Raw genomic sequence first — 16,645 nt, 5'->3', positions numbered from 1 at the left:
GAAGATGGGGATTGTTGAAAATCTCTGTCACTGTGAGGACAAAATGTCCCAACATCATGAAAGGTCTTTGGTGAGGGGTAGCTCTACAAGGTTCTTCTTCTTAAGCGGCCATAGTAAGGCTACACACACATACCCTTAGCTTTTTTTTTTTAAGATTTTATTTATTTATTCATGATAGAGAGAGGCAGAGACACAGGCAGAAGGAGAAGCAGGCTCCATGCAGGGAGCCCGACATGGGACTCGATTCTGGGACTCCAGGATCACGCCCTGGGCCAAAGGCAGGCACCAAACTGCTGAGCCACCCAGGGATCCCCTACCCTTAGCTTTTAATGAGAATAATATCATGGACAGTTTTACTAAAAGAAGTCTCCCAGTTTCAAAAATCCAATTAAACCCTCAGTAATTCTTCCTATTGACGCTGGGGTGTCCAATACAACTGCTAACGCCCTTTGACAGTGATATGGTTCTTCAACAGGTAACAAAGAGGTCTACACCTTTTAACGAGTTGCTGCTGCACTTTAAGGTCTTTCAAATTCTTGAAATGCAGTCTCGAAGTAGGAAGAACTCAAAGCCAAGTCCCACTAAGAAAAACAAAGCTCCCCAGCTGGAAAAATGTGAAAATTCGTGGGCTTTTTAGCAAAAGGCTAAACGGCTTAGCTCTTTGGCTATATGTATGTATTTTTGAAAGATTTTATTTATTTATTCATGAGAGACACAGAGAGAGAGGCAGAGACACAGGCAGAGGGAGCAGCAGGCTCCATGCAGGGAGCCCCATGCGGGACTCTATCCTGGGTCTCTAGGATCAGGCCCTGGGCTGAAGGCAGGTGCTCAACCGCTGAGCCACCCGGGGATCCCTCTTTGGCTTTCTTTTCTTTTTCTTCTTTCTTTTCTTTCTTTCTTTCTTTCTTTCTTTCTTTCTTTCTTTCTTTCTTTCTTTCTTTCTTTCTTTTTCCTTTCTTTTCTTTTTCTCTTTCTTTCTTTCTCTCTCTCCCCTTCCTTCCTTCTTTCTTTCTTTCTCTTTTTCTTTCTTTCTCTTTCTCTTTTCTCTTTCTTTCTTCTTTCTTTTTCTCTTCTTCCTTCCTTCCTTTTTTCTTCCTTCCTTTTCTTTTTTCTTTCTTTCTTCTTTCTTTCTTCTTTCTTTTTTTCTTTTCTTTCTTTCTTTTCTTTCTTTTCTTTCTCTTCCGAAACTGGGAGACTTCTTTTAGTAAAACTATCCATGATATTATTCTCATTTTTTCCTCTTTGGCTATATTTAAAGTCAAATAAGAAACATTCAGAATGCATCGCCCTATCACATATCCTGTGTAAGCCTTGGGCTCTGGGGATTCTCCCGGCAGGGCTTCTTCCAAGGGCTGCGATGTACCCTCTGCCTTTACATTTCCGATTTACAGAGAAGCTGATCCTCTCCGTGCTGCAGAGCAGGCGGCCCTAGGGGAGGCAGGAGGGGGTGGGGGGAGCGGGGAGCAAGGGCTCCGCGGCCTCCCCTCGCCGACGGGCGCGCGCGCACGATATGCACCACGAACACCCGCGTCCACACGTAGCTATGGGCAGGCGCCTCGCGGGCAGCGCTTATGCAAAAAACAGACATTGTAAAAAAAAAAAAAGTCCAATAAAAACTCTTAATATTGGGTCTTGGAGCGAGAGTCGGGAGACCCGGCCCCCAGGGGTGGCTCGGGAGGCGGGCGAACAGGTGGCTCCGTCGGGGCATCGCGACCGGGTCAGCCGAGGGGCCGCCCCGGGCACGTCGCCTGCGTCCCCGCCCCCACCCCCCCCGCGCCGCGCGTTACGTCACGCCGCCCCGCCGCCTCCCAGCGTGCCCCGCACGCCGCCCAGGCCGGCCGCAGCCTCACAATCGGGGCCGGGCGCCGGCATGACGTCACCCCCCCGCGGCCCGCCTCCTGCGCCCGGAAAGAGGCGGCCGCCCATTGGCTGCGCCGCTGGCGGCCTCCGGGCCAATGACGGGGCGGCGAGCGGCGGGGTCCGGCCTTGACGTTGTGCTGCTCGCCGCGGGGTTTATTTGGCTCCGGGGCCCCTCGCCGACGCCATTAGGAGCCGCAGCGCCCGAGGCCGCCCCCCGCCGCTCGCCCGCCCCGTCCCCCCGGAGCGCCCCGCGCCTCCGCGCCTGCTCTCCACCCTCCTGCCCGCGGGAGCCGGGAGCCGGGAGCCGCGCGCGGGCCCGCGGAGACCATGTCCTGACTGAGGGGAGAGGGCGGAGGCGGCGCGGAGGGAGGCGGAGAGGGGCCGGGCTCGGGGAGTCGCCGCGGGCTGCTCGGGGGGGAGTCGCCGCCGCCGCCGCCGCCGCCGCCGCCGCCGCCGGGCGCTGAGCACCGGACGGGGAGCAGGAGCCGGAGCCGGAGCCGCGGCCGCCAGGTAACCGGGCCCCGGGAGGCGCCCCACTGCAGGCCCCTCGCGGCCCCCTTGCTCCCCGGGGCGGCGTCGCGGGCGGGGGGAGGGAGGCCGCTCGGCCGCCGCCGCGCTCCCATCTTGGGCTTTCCGGGTGCGGGGACGGCCCGGGCAGGGCAGGGGCGGGGGCGGGGGGAGGGGGCCGCCGCCGCGCTTGTTTACCGGCCATCGATCCGCCGCGGCTACCTCTCTTCCGCCAGATTCCCCTCCCCGCCCCCCTCCGCCCCCCTCCGCCCCCCGACTTGGTTCCCTGCCGCCCACGGGCAGGGGAGCGGGGAGCGGGGCTTCCCCCCTTCGCCCCTGCTCTGCAATAGGCCCCGATACTTGTTCCATCCCCGCGAGTTGCTGCTGGCCTCCAAACTTGTATTGCGGCCCTTCGGCCGCTTCCCGGCCGCCCCCCCCGAGGTGCCGAGTCTCGGAAAACAGAGGTGCGGGGCGACGGGGCCGGGCCGCGGAGGAGGAGCTGCAGCCCGGCCGAGGGACGTGGCCCGCGGGGCTCGCGGTGACCGGGGCCCAGGGCGAGGATCTCGGCCGCCGCCGCCGCTTGCCGAGGCTCGTTTGAACAGACAAAAGGACTGTAAGGAACCCTTGCGTCAAGCACTGGGGACCGGCAGCCTGGGTGTTCAGCCTGGGAACTTTGAAGCGGCCCATTATCTCAGGCACAAAACTGGTGTTTTGAGACTCTCTGGCTGCAGATTTCTTGAGTTTCTGCGGATCGAGGCTCTTCCCCGCACCTCACCTCCCCCCCCCCCCCCAACTCCCCCAGACCAGGCAGGTGAAGCGCCGTCCTCTGGGCCCGGTGTGTTGGTGCGATCCGTGGTGCTGTCAGGAAACCGAACCTACAGGAACAGTGCTTTGGGGATACGCTTGAGAAACCCTAAAGTCTCAGAGAGCCCTAACGAGCGGCGCTGCTCTCTCCGTGGTCTCCCTTTTTTTTTTTTTTTTTAAGTTGGACTTTATTATCACTTGTGCTGCCTCAAGGGTACCCCCCCCCCCCCCCCCCGTCTTGATCAAACGTGGATGACTCAGTGTACAAACCCTACGCCAGGGGAAACCGTGAAGAATTTTGATCTTGGTTTGTGCCAAGGGCCTTGGAAAAGTCACAGAAGCTACGTCCGTGCAAAACAAAGCTGAATCCATTCTGGTGGTTATTGTTAATTGAATGAGGGAATGCTAAAGAAATTTAGAACCCTGCTGTCTCTTGATTTTTTTTTTTTTTTTTTTAAGATGATGCATTCACTTTGCGGAGATTTCATAGCATTGGTCTTACTGGGCTATCAGGGAAACTGAGAGGACAGTACCGACTCATTTTAATCTCTGGGGAGGATAGTTGAATGTCACGAGGGATTTTTATTTCTGTTGATGTTTCAGCACCTTTTATTAATGATTGAGAGCATTAAAACGCTCATTTATTTACTTTTGAAACGTGCTTGGGTTAGTGTGATGAACTCGGTAGTGTGTTTTCAACTTCTGGCCTCAACCTGCCTTAACGCTGATAAGGGTTATGGCTTATCACATTTTTAAGGGCTGAGGGCTAACACAGTTCTGGAACCCACCATCCAGTTGTACAATATTTGAGGCAAATGGCCTTCTATGTGTCACTGATATAGTGAGGGTTGTTCGATGTGCTTTCCACTTATATTGCTTTTATAATAAGTGGGAACTTTAAATAAATGGGAGTTGGAAAAGTACAGCACTTAAGTTTTTATTTAACTTGGTTTAAATTTTATTATTTGAGCATCGCTGCTGCCTCCCTCCTCTTCTAGTAATAAACTTATGCCCAGGCTTTGAACACATTTTCTCTGTGATGTCCTGTTTCATTTGGAATATTTATGCTTGCTGATACTCTGGGTAAATAATATCTTGAACGTTTTAACACTCTGCTCTCGTCACATCACAACCTAAAACCTTCCAGAGCACTTACATGCAAAGTAAGGTTTAAGCTTCTTGGTGTGGTGTTCAGGTTTCTTTGTAACCTGGCCCTGATCCACTTCAGTCTTAACTCTTATTTCTCCCCTTTTGTGGATTCTTCCCGCTAGCCAAACTAACTTGTTTGTTGCTGCTGTGAAGTCCCTCCTTTGGCCTTTCTTTCTGTTTGAAACCCTCTTCCGCTGTATTCATGGATACTCTCTTTGCGGCCAGGTTGAGTCCTGTCTCTTGAAAAGCCTTTCTGGCTATTTCAACCTCAAGGGATCTATTCACTCCTTTTTGTGTGTGTGCATGTGGAACTCTCCTTTTTTTTTCTTAGCATATGTTATCCTGGATTTCAATATATCTTTTTATGTTTTTATTCTGATTCCAAATTAAATTTTAAGACCTCTGAGAAATAGGTATGAATTTTTTTTCTGTGAAGACCGTATATTCAGCACTGAAATCTGAATGGATGCATACTCTGACAAAGTATTTTTGGTCATAGAAGTGTTCTAGGGTATTCTCTTTGTAGTCTTTTAAGTAGTGGGGTTTCTGGAATTTTGAGGACATATGAGATAAAATGCTTGAAGTTATGTCTGTCCCTTAAAAAATTTTTTTTTTCTTGGTCGGTATGTTTATTTCTATTATTAGTGTGGTTTTCTTACTGTAGAGTGTGCTCAACAATTTGGTAATGATCATGTATTCAAATAAACAGAAGTACTGTAGTTGTGTGGTTTACTTCAGATTTGAGTCTCGTGCAGTTCGGTTTGAGTTTGGCTCCAGTGACACTAAGAGGTCATTCCATATTTGTATACAGGTAACATTTAGCATCATGAGAAGGAGAAAATAATCTGTAGTCTCAGTTTGGATCCTTAACCTCAGATGTTGGCAGCATGTGTCATTGATCATGAGGCAGATGAGACACAGGAGAATGTGTGATTCACTGCTACCTGTCAACGCTGTTGGAAGAAAACACAAGCCAGTCCATAGTATTTTTGTATACCAAAGATAATATGTGTAATTATATAGTACATAGGTGGGTGCTGATGTAGCAGGAAAATAGGTGTATATGTTTCTGTTGTGTGTGTGAGTAGGAGGCTTGGTATTTTATGGATACATAGTCTCTTAGCAGTAAACAATCTTGAATTATCCATTGCACATATGTGGAAACTTGACCTCTTTTCAGTTCATCAGAATATTTTTCCTTGTAATTAACTTTTTTTTAGAAAGTAGTTTACATAAAAACTCTTTTAAGCAGCAGAAACCTTTTTAGCATAATCAAAGACAAAATTAGTTTATTAATGAACTTTCTAAATATTATTAGGCATTTTTACTTAGGCTGTTGGCATCCATAAAAGGCACTTCCATGGAGTTGATACCGGGATTATTACTATTTAAGAAATCTGGATTAGTAAGCATTCTTTGCTTTCTGGAAGGGTGTTATTTTGGTTAAGATGACATTTTTGACAAGAACCATCAATTTGAGTTTTTAAATGGATGTTAGTCAGGTAAATTGAATATAAAGTTGATAATTTTTCAGCTGCCTAGTGAATTTAACTTTTCAGTAGTGAAAAAACGAATTTCCTTATTTTTATAGTTCCTGTATTTAGAGCAGGCTGTCCCACTCTCTCCCTAACCAACACAGTGTGATTTTGGTTTTTCACCATTTGGTAAGTCAGAATTTTATGTGGCTTGAATTCACATAAATAAGAAAATATTTGAATGCATAAAGCTTGTTGCGTATCTTTTCATTTTTTTCTTAATTTTAAAGTAACGGCTTCATTGAAGTTTATTTCATATACTATGAAGTTCACCCCCACCCCTTTTAAAAAGATTTTATTATTTGAAAGAGGGTGCAGGAGCAGGGGGGTGGGCGGAGGGAGAAGAAGAAGCAGGTTCTCAGCTGAGCAGGGAGCCCCACGTGGGGGGCAGACGCTTAACTGACAGCCACCCAGGTGCTCCAAAATTCATCCTTTTGAAGAAGTATATAATTCATTGGTTCTTAGTGTATTCACAAAGTTGTGTAGCCATCACCACTATGCAGAACATGTCATCACCCCAAAAACTGTACCTCTTAGCCAGTCATTCCCTCTTTGGCCCCAGTTCCTGGGAACCACTAATCTGTCTCTATGGTTTTGCTTATTCTGTACCTTTTTTTTTTTTAATATTTTATTTATTTATTTTTAAAAGATTTTATTTATTTCTTCATGAGACACAGAGAGGCAGAGACACAGGCAGAGGGAGAAGCAGGCTCCATACAGGGAGCCTGATGTGGGACTCGATCCCGGGACCCCAGGATCACACCCTGGGCTGAAGGCAGACGCTAAACCGCTGAGCCACCCAGGGATCCCCTAAAGATTTTATCCACGAGAGATACAGAGAGTGAGAGGCAGAAACATAGAGGGAGAAACAGGCTCCCTGCAAGGAGCCCAATGCGGGACCTGATCCCGGACCCTGGGATCACGCCCCGAGCAGAAGGCAGATGCTCAACTGCTGAGCCACCCTGGTGTCCCTATTTTGTACATTTCTTATAAGTGGAATCCTATAATATGACACCTTTTGTGTCTGACTCCGTTCACTTAGCATAATGTTTTGAAGGCTTATTCATGTTGTAACATGTATCAGTGCTTTTTTAAAATGGCTGAATAATTAATAGTGTATGGATATAGCCCATTTTGTTTATGTTTATCCATTTATCGATTGATGGACATTTAGGTTTCTGCTTTTGGGCTGTTACGAAGTATGCTGCTATGAATACCTGTACAAGTATTCGGGTGGACAAAGGTTTTCATTTCTCTTGAGTATATACCTGGCAGTGGAAGTGCTGGGTTATACGGTAACTCTGTTATCACTTTGATTGGAATTCTGAAGGGAGGACATCATTTCTGTGATTTTTATTTATTTATTTTATTTTTTATTTTTGTGATTTTTAACAAAAAGTTTTTTTTCTTTTTTTTAATTTTTTTAAATTTTTATTTATTTATGATAGAGAGAGAGAGAGAGGCAGAGACACAGGCAGAGGGAGAAGCAGGCTGCATGCACCAGGAGCCCGATGTGGGATTCGATCCCGGGTCTCCAGGATCACGCCCTGAGCCAAAGGCAGGCGCCAAACCGCTGCGCCACCCAGGGATCCCTAACAAAAAGTTTTAAATCCCTAGCTTTTTTTAGTTGGGGTAATAAGTTATTACAAATTTTTATTATAAAAATTAATTTTTTGGTATTTAGTGAAGCTAAAGTTTGTTTAAATGGGAGCTATATTAATTCGCAGAACTAATTTTGACTAATATTTTTTTGAAATTCTACCCTTTGAATACCAGTGGAATATTTCATTGCTTTTTATTGCCTAAATGATGAGTAAGTGACGATTGGAGAGCAGACATTGTTTATAGACACATAAAGGTGAATTTTTCACAGGCGATCATTGGAAACCATAATTCACAAAACTATGAAACGTTAGCATAAGGTTAGGTTTGTGTCAGGAAGGGCTTTAGGGAGATGGGGACATTTAAGCTGGTCCTCACAGAAGTAAGTAGGTTTCTGAAAGCGGGTAAGAATGGAGGGTGGAAATGGGCAAGCATCCTGTGCAGAAGCAAACCTGTGTGTGAAGGCATGGAGATGTGAAAATGACATGTCCTGTTTCGGTACCAGCAGCTTTAGGATAACTAAAGCATGTGGATGAGATTGGAAAGGCACTCCTATAGAGTCCCCCCTGCCTCACTTATCCCAGAGCTAGTATTGTGGCTGGGAATTAGAAAGGTAGAGTGGTCCTCTTTAGAATGGATCATCTTCACAGATAGGAAGGCAGAAGAATTTTGTCTTCTTACTCTGTCTCTGTGTGTGTGTGTATGCTGGAATATGTGTGTGTGTGGGATATTTATTAAGTTGAGAATTTGAAGGCATTTTTTTTTATAGAAATTCATCTAGCAGGTTAATTATTGGGCACCTACTGTGTGCTCTGAAGTTTAGGATTTTCAAAAAGTAGATAATATAAAACACTGTTACAGAGGCTACTGAAATTAAAACATTTAGTGACAACCTGAAATTCACTCTTCCAAAAGCAATTCTACTGGATATTGTGGTATCCAGGTGGACAAGGCAAATTACTTGTATTTGCATTCCTATATGGAGAGGCAATCTAGGAGCAAACAAACAAACAAAAAACCAGATAGTGGTAAGAGCCATGCAGATAAAGCAAGCAGGGTGATGTGGTGGATGTGACTGAGTGGTCAGGGAAAATCTTTCTGTGGAGGTGGTATTTAAACCTAGATCTATCTCAGTGATGACAGCTGGCCATATGAAAATCTGGGGATAGAGCATTCTAGGCAGAAGAGATTTCAAATACAAAGCTAATGTGAGAGCTTGCTGGTAAAAGGGAACAGAATGAACTCCATTTTTCTATGTAGAGATTTTCAAGAAAGGCTGGCAGATTTTAATTTTATTCTGAATGGATTGGGAAGCCATTAGAGGGTTTTAAATTCTTGTGTTGTGATTTGGTTTACGTTTCTAAAGGATCCATCTGGCTTCTGTGTGAGGATGGTGGGTAGAGTAGAAAGCTGTAAGACTAGTGGAGAGGCTTTGTCCTAATCCGCAGGAGAGTTGATGGTGGCTGGACCTGGGGGTGTGGTAGGGGATTCTGGAGGAAAATAAAGATTTTGGGGCTTGTTTTGGAGTAATGTCAGTGCCTTGTGGTAGCTAGAGACAGTGACTATAACGTCAGCCTGTCTTGTCACTTAATATTCGTGTTTTATTCTAAGGAAATGCTTTTGTGATCCTGGAAGGCTGTGGTACACGAATGCGAAAAAAACAGGAGTCAGAATCTGGGGTTTACTTCGTAAAGCTTTGTGACACTAGGCAAATCATTTTACCTTTCCTGGAGCCCTGGATTCCGTGTCATTAAAATGAATGTATTTGTACCTCAGGGAGATTCAAGGTACCTTAGGGGGGGAGAGTACCTGAGGGTTCTTAGGATTAAGTGAAGTAATACAAGTGTTCCATGACCTAAAGTTCCATACGTAATTTAAGGTGGTATTGTTTGAAGTCGGCAATTGTTGTTGGTAATATTAATTATTGGATATGGATCTTGAGGTTACTGGCTTTAGTACCTACTTAAAGACAGATGTGGCATTGTTATTGTAATTTCTTTTCAATGAAGACCCTTGAGTCTTAAGCATTTGGCCAATACCCTGTGAGTCAGTAAAGGATGGTGAGGGACTTGAACTTGTGTCTATGAAGCGCAATACATCTTCCTGTATTGAGAGAAACGAATATAAATATCAAGAGATGGAACTCATCTTCCCATAGTAGATTAAAGTAGATTTCAAATTAGCACTTTGGTGAGAGGCCCTAGTAAAATCACTAAAGGATAGTATTGTAGTATATTCTTGAAGTGTGTGTATGTTTGTGTTTGGAAGAGTGAGGGGATACTTAAAGATCTGTCATGGGGCACCTGGGTGGCTCAGTTGGTTAAACGTCTGTCTTTGGCTCAGGTCATGATCCTAGGGTCCTGGGATGGAGCCCCACATCGGGTTCCCTGCTCAGTGGGGAGCTTGCTTCTCTCTTTCCCCCTGCTCCTGATCTCTTGCTCTCTCAAATAAATGGGTCTTTCTTCTCCTCCTTCTCCTCCTCTTCCTTCTTCTTTTTGAAAGATTTTATCAGGGAATGATCTTTGATGCCCTGTTTAGGATTTTAACTTCAGTGGGATGCTCTTGAAAATTTCAGAGCAGCAGAATAGCAACATCAGATTTTTTTTTTCTTTCTTTTTTGACCACCCTGGTAGAGATGTGGAGTACGAGGGTAGGAAGATCAGTTAGAAAAATAGTTGAGGAAAGAAACGATGAACTAGGGCTTAATGATAGGGATGGAAAGAAGGGCTAATTCTTGAGAAAGGTTTAGGGTATAGGAGGCATATTTATTCTCTGATAAAAAGGACTCTTCTATACCTAATCCATGATTTTTGTCAGGATAAAAATAATATATGTGAAAGTATTTTGTAAGTGGTAAGATTTACTGTATGATGTGTGTGTGTGTATATATATATATATATATATATATATATATATAAATAACAAATCTATATTTTCCCCAGAACTGTTTAAAAATGAGTTGCAGGCTTGATATCCCATTATCCTTAAATATTTCGGTGTATATTTCCTAAAAAGCAAGGACTTTATGCTACATAACCACAATATAATGATCAAAATCAGGAAATTAACATTGTATGATTATTATTATGTAATTTTTAGTAAGATTCAACAAATCTTTTTTTTAAGATGGAGGTTTCGCTATTTATTTATATCTTTTTAAGTAATATCTACATCCAGTATGGGGCTGGAACTTCCATCTCCAAGATTGAGTCACATGCTCTATGAACTGAGCCAGCCAGGTGCCCCAAGATTCTACAAATCTTGCTCAACTTTTGTTACTCCATCAATGTTTTTTATGAAGGCAAAAGAAAATCTCAGATTATGTGTTGCAGTCTTTTGCCAGTTTTATATAAGGTCCTTTAATTGGAACAGTAAAGCCTTTATATCTCATGATATTGATGCTTTTGAAGAACATAGGATTACTTATTCTGTGGAAGGTTTCTTAATATGCTGTGTCTGATATTTGGAGTCAGATTATGCACTTTTTGACAAGAATTCCACAGAAGTGATGCTATGTTCTTCATATAGCATGTCGGGAAGCAAATGATGTCATTAACTGTATGGTTAACTTCTGATTATTTGGTTATGGTAATGTCTATCAGATTTTGAAATATACCAGTTATTATTGTGGGGACATACTGGAAACTATTTAAATATCTGGTTAGGGACGCCTGGGTGGCTCAGCAGTTGTGCGTCTGCCCTTGGCTCGGGGCGGGGTCCTGGAATCGAGTCCCTCTGCATGGAGCCTGCTTCTCCCTATGCCTGTGCCTGTACCTCTCTCTCTGTGCCTCTCATGAATAAATACATAAAATCTTAATAAATAAATGAATGAATAAATATCTGGTTAATCTCAGATTTTCACCCACTAGTTTTAACATCCACTGATGATTTTTTTTTTCCCACTGATGATTTTTTTAACATAACTAGCTATTGTTAACTAGTTTAACATCCTTTGGTGATTGCCAAATGGTGATTTTTTTTCTAATCCAGTTACTCTTTTTGCATTTATTCGTTGGATTTTTACTGTAAGGAAGACCTTTCTCTTCTTATTTGCTTATTTGTGTGTTTGTCAATGTCTGTGAAGACTTACAGATTTTTATTTTAGTCAGTGTTTTAAAAGCTTTATTGTTGGGGCGCTGAGTGGCTCAGTCTGTTGAGCACCTGCCTCTTGGTTTCAGCTCAGGTACATGAACATGATCTGAAGGTCCTGGATCAAGCCCTGCATCTGGCTCTGCCCAGCATAGACTGTGTTTGAGGTTCTTTCCTCCTCCATCCCCCTGTGCTCTCCCCGTCCCCTTGTTCTCTTTCTCTCCTCTAAAATAAATTAGTAAAATGTATTTTTTTAAATAAAATCTTTATTGTCATTGTTTATGTTGATGCTCAGGTTAATCCAAATTTGGCCAGTGGGAGCTCTTCATACTAATATTTGTGTCCTTTATTTTTTTTTAATGTAACATTTTAGGTGTGGCTATATTTCAGATTTGGTTTTATTTTTTAGAGCAGCTTTAGGTTCAAACCAAAATTCCTGTGGCCTTTTAAAAACTCATCATTCTTTGAGAGCTGATTGTTTTTTTATTTTATTTTTATTTTATTTTATTTATTTTATTTTTATTTTTATTTTTTTTGATTTTTTTTATTTTTATTTTTATTTTTATTTTTATTTTATTTTTTATTTTTTAATTTTTTTTTTTATTTATTTACTTATGATAGTCACAGAGAGAGAGAGAGAGGCAGAGACACAGGCAGAGGGAGAAGCAGGCTCCATGCACCGGGAGCCTGATACGGGATTCGATCCCGGGTCTCCAGGATCGCGCCCTGGGCCAAAGGCAGGCGCCAAACCGCTGCGCCACCCAGGGATCCCTGATTGTTTTTTTAAAAGAAGAAAATGTTTCCTGTGTATTAGTGACTAGAAAAGTTAAACAAATTTTTAAAAATAAACTTTATTTTTATAGTGATTTAAGTTTATAGTAAAATTGATCAGAAAGTATAGAGAGTTCTATATCCCTTTGCCCCAACACATGCATAGCTTTCCCCAAAATCAACCATAACAGAGTGGTACATATGTTATAATTGATGAATCTATCCTGAGAAATCATTATCAGCCACACTCCATAATAGGTGGTAACACTATCATTCTGTATGTGTCAAAATCTATAGAATGTACAAGTATCCACCATTATAGTGTTGTACAGCGTTATTTTCACAACCCTAAAAATCCTCTCTGCCCTGCCTGTACATCCTTCCCTCCCCAGAACCCCTGGCAACCACTGGTCTTTTTACTGTCTCCTTAGTTTTGCTTTTTCTGGAATATCGTGTAGTTGGAGTCACTGAGTATATAGCCATTTCCCATATTGGCCTCCTTCACTTAGCAATAGGCATTTAAGTTTCCTCTGTCTTTTTATGGCTTGATCCCTCACTTTTTAGTGCTGAATAGTATTTCATTATACCACAGTTTATCCATTCACCTCAGATCATGTGTCACACCTACTGAAGGACATCTTGGTTGCTTGCAAGTTTTGGAATTACGAATAAAGCTGTTATAAACATCTGTATGTAGACTTTTGTGTGGATGTAAGCTTTCAACTACTTTGGGTAAATACCAAGGCACACACTTCTTGGATTGTATGGTAAGAGCATGTGTAGTTTTGTTTTTGTTTTAATATTTTATTTATTTATTCATGAGAGACACAGAGAGGCAAGACACAGGCAGAGGGAGAAGCAGGCTCCATGCAGGGAGCCTGACGTGGGACTCGATCCCGGGACTCCAGGATCGTGCCATAGGCGGAAGGCGGCACTAAACCGCTGAGCCACCTGGGCTGCCCGCATGTGTAGTTTTGTAAGAAACTGTCAAACACTCTTCCTAAGTGGCTATACCATTTTGCATTTGCATCAGTAATGAATGAGAAGTATTATTGCTCTATGTCCTCCCCAGCGTTTGGTGTTGTCAGTGTTCTGGATTTTTGCCATTCTAGTAGGTGTGTAGTGGTATCTCATTGTTTTAATTTGTAATTTCCTGTTGACACAAGATGTTGAGCATTTTTTCATGGGCTTATTGGCCATCTGTGGATCTTCCTTGGTGTGAGGTATGTCTATTTAGGTCTTTTGCCCATGTTTTAATTGGATTGTTATTGTTAAGTTTCAAGAGTTCTTTGTAAATTTTGGATAACAGTCCTGTAGCAGATACGTCTTGCAAGTATTTTCTGGCTTGTCATTCCCTTGACAGTGTGTTTTGCGAGTGGAAGTTTTTAATTTCAATAAGAAATACTAAGGTATTTCTTTTATGATATTTTATCCAAAGTCATTCCCATAGTTAGGTCATCTAGATTTCCTTTTATTTTGTCTTCTAGGAATTTTATAGTTCTTCATTTTACATTTTAGGTCTGTGATCCATTTTGTGTGAGTTTTTGTGAAGAATGTGAGGTTTGTGTTTAGAGTAAATTCTTTGCATGTGGATGTCTAGTTGTTCTAGTGCCATTTTTTGGAAAGATATCTTTTCTTCATTGTGTTGCTTTTACTCCTTTGTCAAAGATCAATTACCTATATATTTGTAGTTCTGTTTCTGGGCTCAGTTCTATCGCATTGACTTATTTGTCTCTTGTTTTGCCAATAACACACTGTCTTGATTACGGTAGTTTTATATAAGTTTTGAAGTTAGGGGAGTCAGTTCTCAGACTCTTAAGTACTTTTTGGCTTTTCTGGAAATTATGCTTCTCTGTATAAACCTGAAATTGCTTTTCTATTGATACCCACAGAATAACTTGCTGGCATTTTGGTTGGGATTATAATGAATCTCTTGATGATGTCCTTCAGTAGGTGTGACACATGATCTGAGGTGAATGGACAAGTTCCATGTGTACATTGCTGGTATATAGGAAAGCAATTGACTTTTGTGTATTAACCTTGTATCCTGCAGCCTTGTTATAATCACTTATTAGCTCTAGGCGCTGTTTGTTGATTTTTTTGTTTGTTTTGTTTTCTACATAGACAGTCATATCATCTGCCAATAAAGACCATCTTACCTCTTTCTTCCCAATATGTGTACTTATAATTTTCTCTTATAACATTAGCTAGAATTTCTAATTTGATGTTGGAAGGAATGGTTAGAGGGAACATCTTGCCTTATTACTGATCTTGGTAGGGAAGTTTCTAGTTTTTCATTGTTAAATATGTTGGCTGTCGGTTTTTTGTATGTGTTCTTTATCATGTTGAGGAAGGTGCCCTGTATTTCTAGTTTGCTGAGAATTCCCGCCCCACACCTTCATGAATGAGTGTTGGATATTGTCAAATGCCTTTTCTGCATATATTCATGTGATCTTTTTTTTTTTTTTTAAGTCTCTTGAAATGAAGGATTGCATTACTTGATTTTTTGAACATTGAACTAGCCTTGCAATCTGGGATAAACCCCACTTGCTTGTAGTGTATAATTCTTTTTATACATTGTTGGATTTGATTTGCTAATGTTTTATTTTATTACTTTTTTAAATGATTTTATTCATTTCATGAAAAACACACACACACACACACACACAGAGAGAGAGGGAGCGAGAGAGGCAGAGACATAGGCAGAGGGAGAAGCAGGGTCTCCTGGGATCAAGGACGGCATCCGGCTCCCCGCTCAGTGGGGAGTCTGCTTCTCCCTCTGCCTGCCACTCTCCTGCTTCTATTCTCTATTTCTCTCTCTGCCAAATAAAATCCTAAAAAAAAGCAAAAGTTTGCTCATTTAACCATAGTATGTCATAGTCATCTAGGAAGGGACTGCTTAGTGAGAAATTCAGTGCAGTTTATTAATAGTTCAGATTCTGGATAATGGGAATAAGTGACTGGGCTGCAGTATAAAGTATTGTGTATAATACTAACTTTGGAGCCAGAATCTCTGGTTGTGCCACTCTGTAGCTTTGTGACTTTGTGCCCTTATCTTTTTCTTTGTTTTACATCAGAACTCACTGATTATCTAAAAGTTCCAAGTTTGTACCTCTCCTTCCTGTGTCACACAAGTAATGTTCATACAATTTGGCAAAAAAAATAGCCTTTAGTTTGGCATAGGTATACTGGTTTCTATGGATACTTTATTAATTGGGATTCATCTGTTTAGTATGAACACAGAAATAGGACAGTGGAAAAAAAACAAATTCTGAATGTGAGGTAGCGTCTTTGTAATTCTTGCATATGTTATATATATATATTTTAAATGCTGGGTTGATAATGCCAGCTAATCCACTGCCATACATATTTAAGAAAATCGTAGTCATGTTTCATCTAATTAGATTGCAGATGCCCTGTGTACTGTAGACCTTTGGTAACTTTTATAGGTTGTTAGGTTACATTTGTTTTGTTTGGGATTATAATAGGGGGTACATGATAGACTTGTGAAGTCTCTGAAACTGTACGCATGAACCATACTGAAATGGGTTCTATGGTAGTTGAATGTGTGTGTGTGTGTATAGATGTATGTATGTGTGTATATAAATATAGTGTGTGTGTGTGTGTATGTATATATAGATATGTGTTACTCTTGTTACTGTCTAGGAACTGAAGAGTATAGAGGAAGTTGGCAAGATCTCAGATAAAGTTCTAGTACATACTTAAAGAAGTAGAATTCCTCTTGAAAAGAATGCATTGCCTGGCTGCCTCAGTTGGATAAGCAGTAGCCTTCAGCTTTGTTCATGATCTGATGGTCCTGGGTTGGAGCCCAGCTCAGGCTCCCTGCTCATTGGAGAGTCTGCTTCTCCCTCTGCTCCTCCCCCTGTTTGCTCTCTCTCTCAAGTAAATAAATAAAACCTTAAAACAAAACAAAAAAAAGAATAGAGAGTAGATTAAAAGAGTATTACTATTTTGTGCAAGATTTTTGACATAGTATATATTAATTTTGTATTTATAGATCTTCCATTCTAATCAATAGATTGCCAAGTGGTTTGAAAGAAAAACTATTAGAATTGTAGTTTTTATTATAGTTTTTCGTGATTCTGCAATGTTCACATATTAAAATGTAAGCTTTATAATTCTTGTTATATTTCAGGGACTTACGTTTAGTTGGAATAAAGTTAGATGTATTAGTTGTATGGGTAATTGGCTCAGCTAATCAGGCACAGTGCTAGGAAGACCAAGGACACCATGGCAGGACACCATGGCATGTTATTTAACTTTGTTATTTTAACTGAATTTACTTTGTCCAGCTTGTTCACAAAGTT

At 42.0% G+C, this 16,645-nt stretch overlaps 1 protein-coding gene across 3 annotated transcripts in view; it reads left to right on the top strand.

Moving 5' to 3' along the window:
- The first annotated feature begins 2,250 nt into the window (after positions 1-2,250).
- The window catches only part of ZRANB1 (zinc finger RANBP2-type containing 1), a 57,232-nt gene continuing 42,837 nt past the window's right edge, over positions 2,251-16,645 (top strand). The window contains exon 1 of one of the 3 annotated variants that reach the window (XM_072804953.1): positions 2,251-2,370. The gene's annotated coding sequence lies outside the window, so the exon portion shown is untranslated. The remainder of the gene's footprint in view (positions 2,371-16,645) is intronic. The other 2 variants (XM_072804952.1, XM_072804954.1) reach the window with 2 other exon arrangements.

This window comes from Canis lupus, chromosome 29 (assembly GCF_048164855.1).
Source record: "Canis lupus baileyi chromosome 29, mCanLup2.hap1, whole genome shotgun sequence".
In the NCBI taxonomy this organism is placed as follows: domain Eukaryota; kingdom Metazoa; phylum Chordata; class Mammalia; order Carnivora; family Canidae; genus Canis; species Canis lupus.
This window is presented reverse-complemented; position numbering and strand designations above follow the sequence as displayed.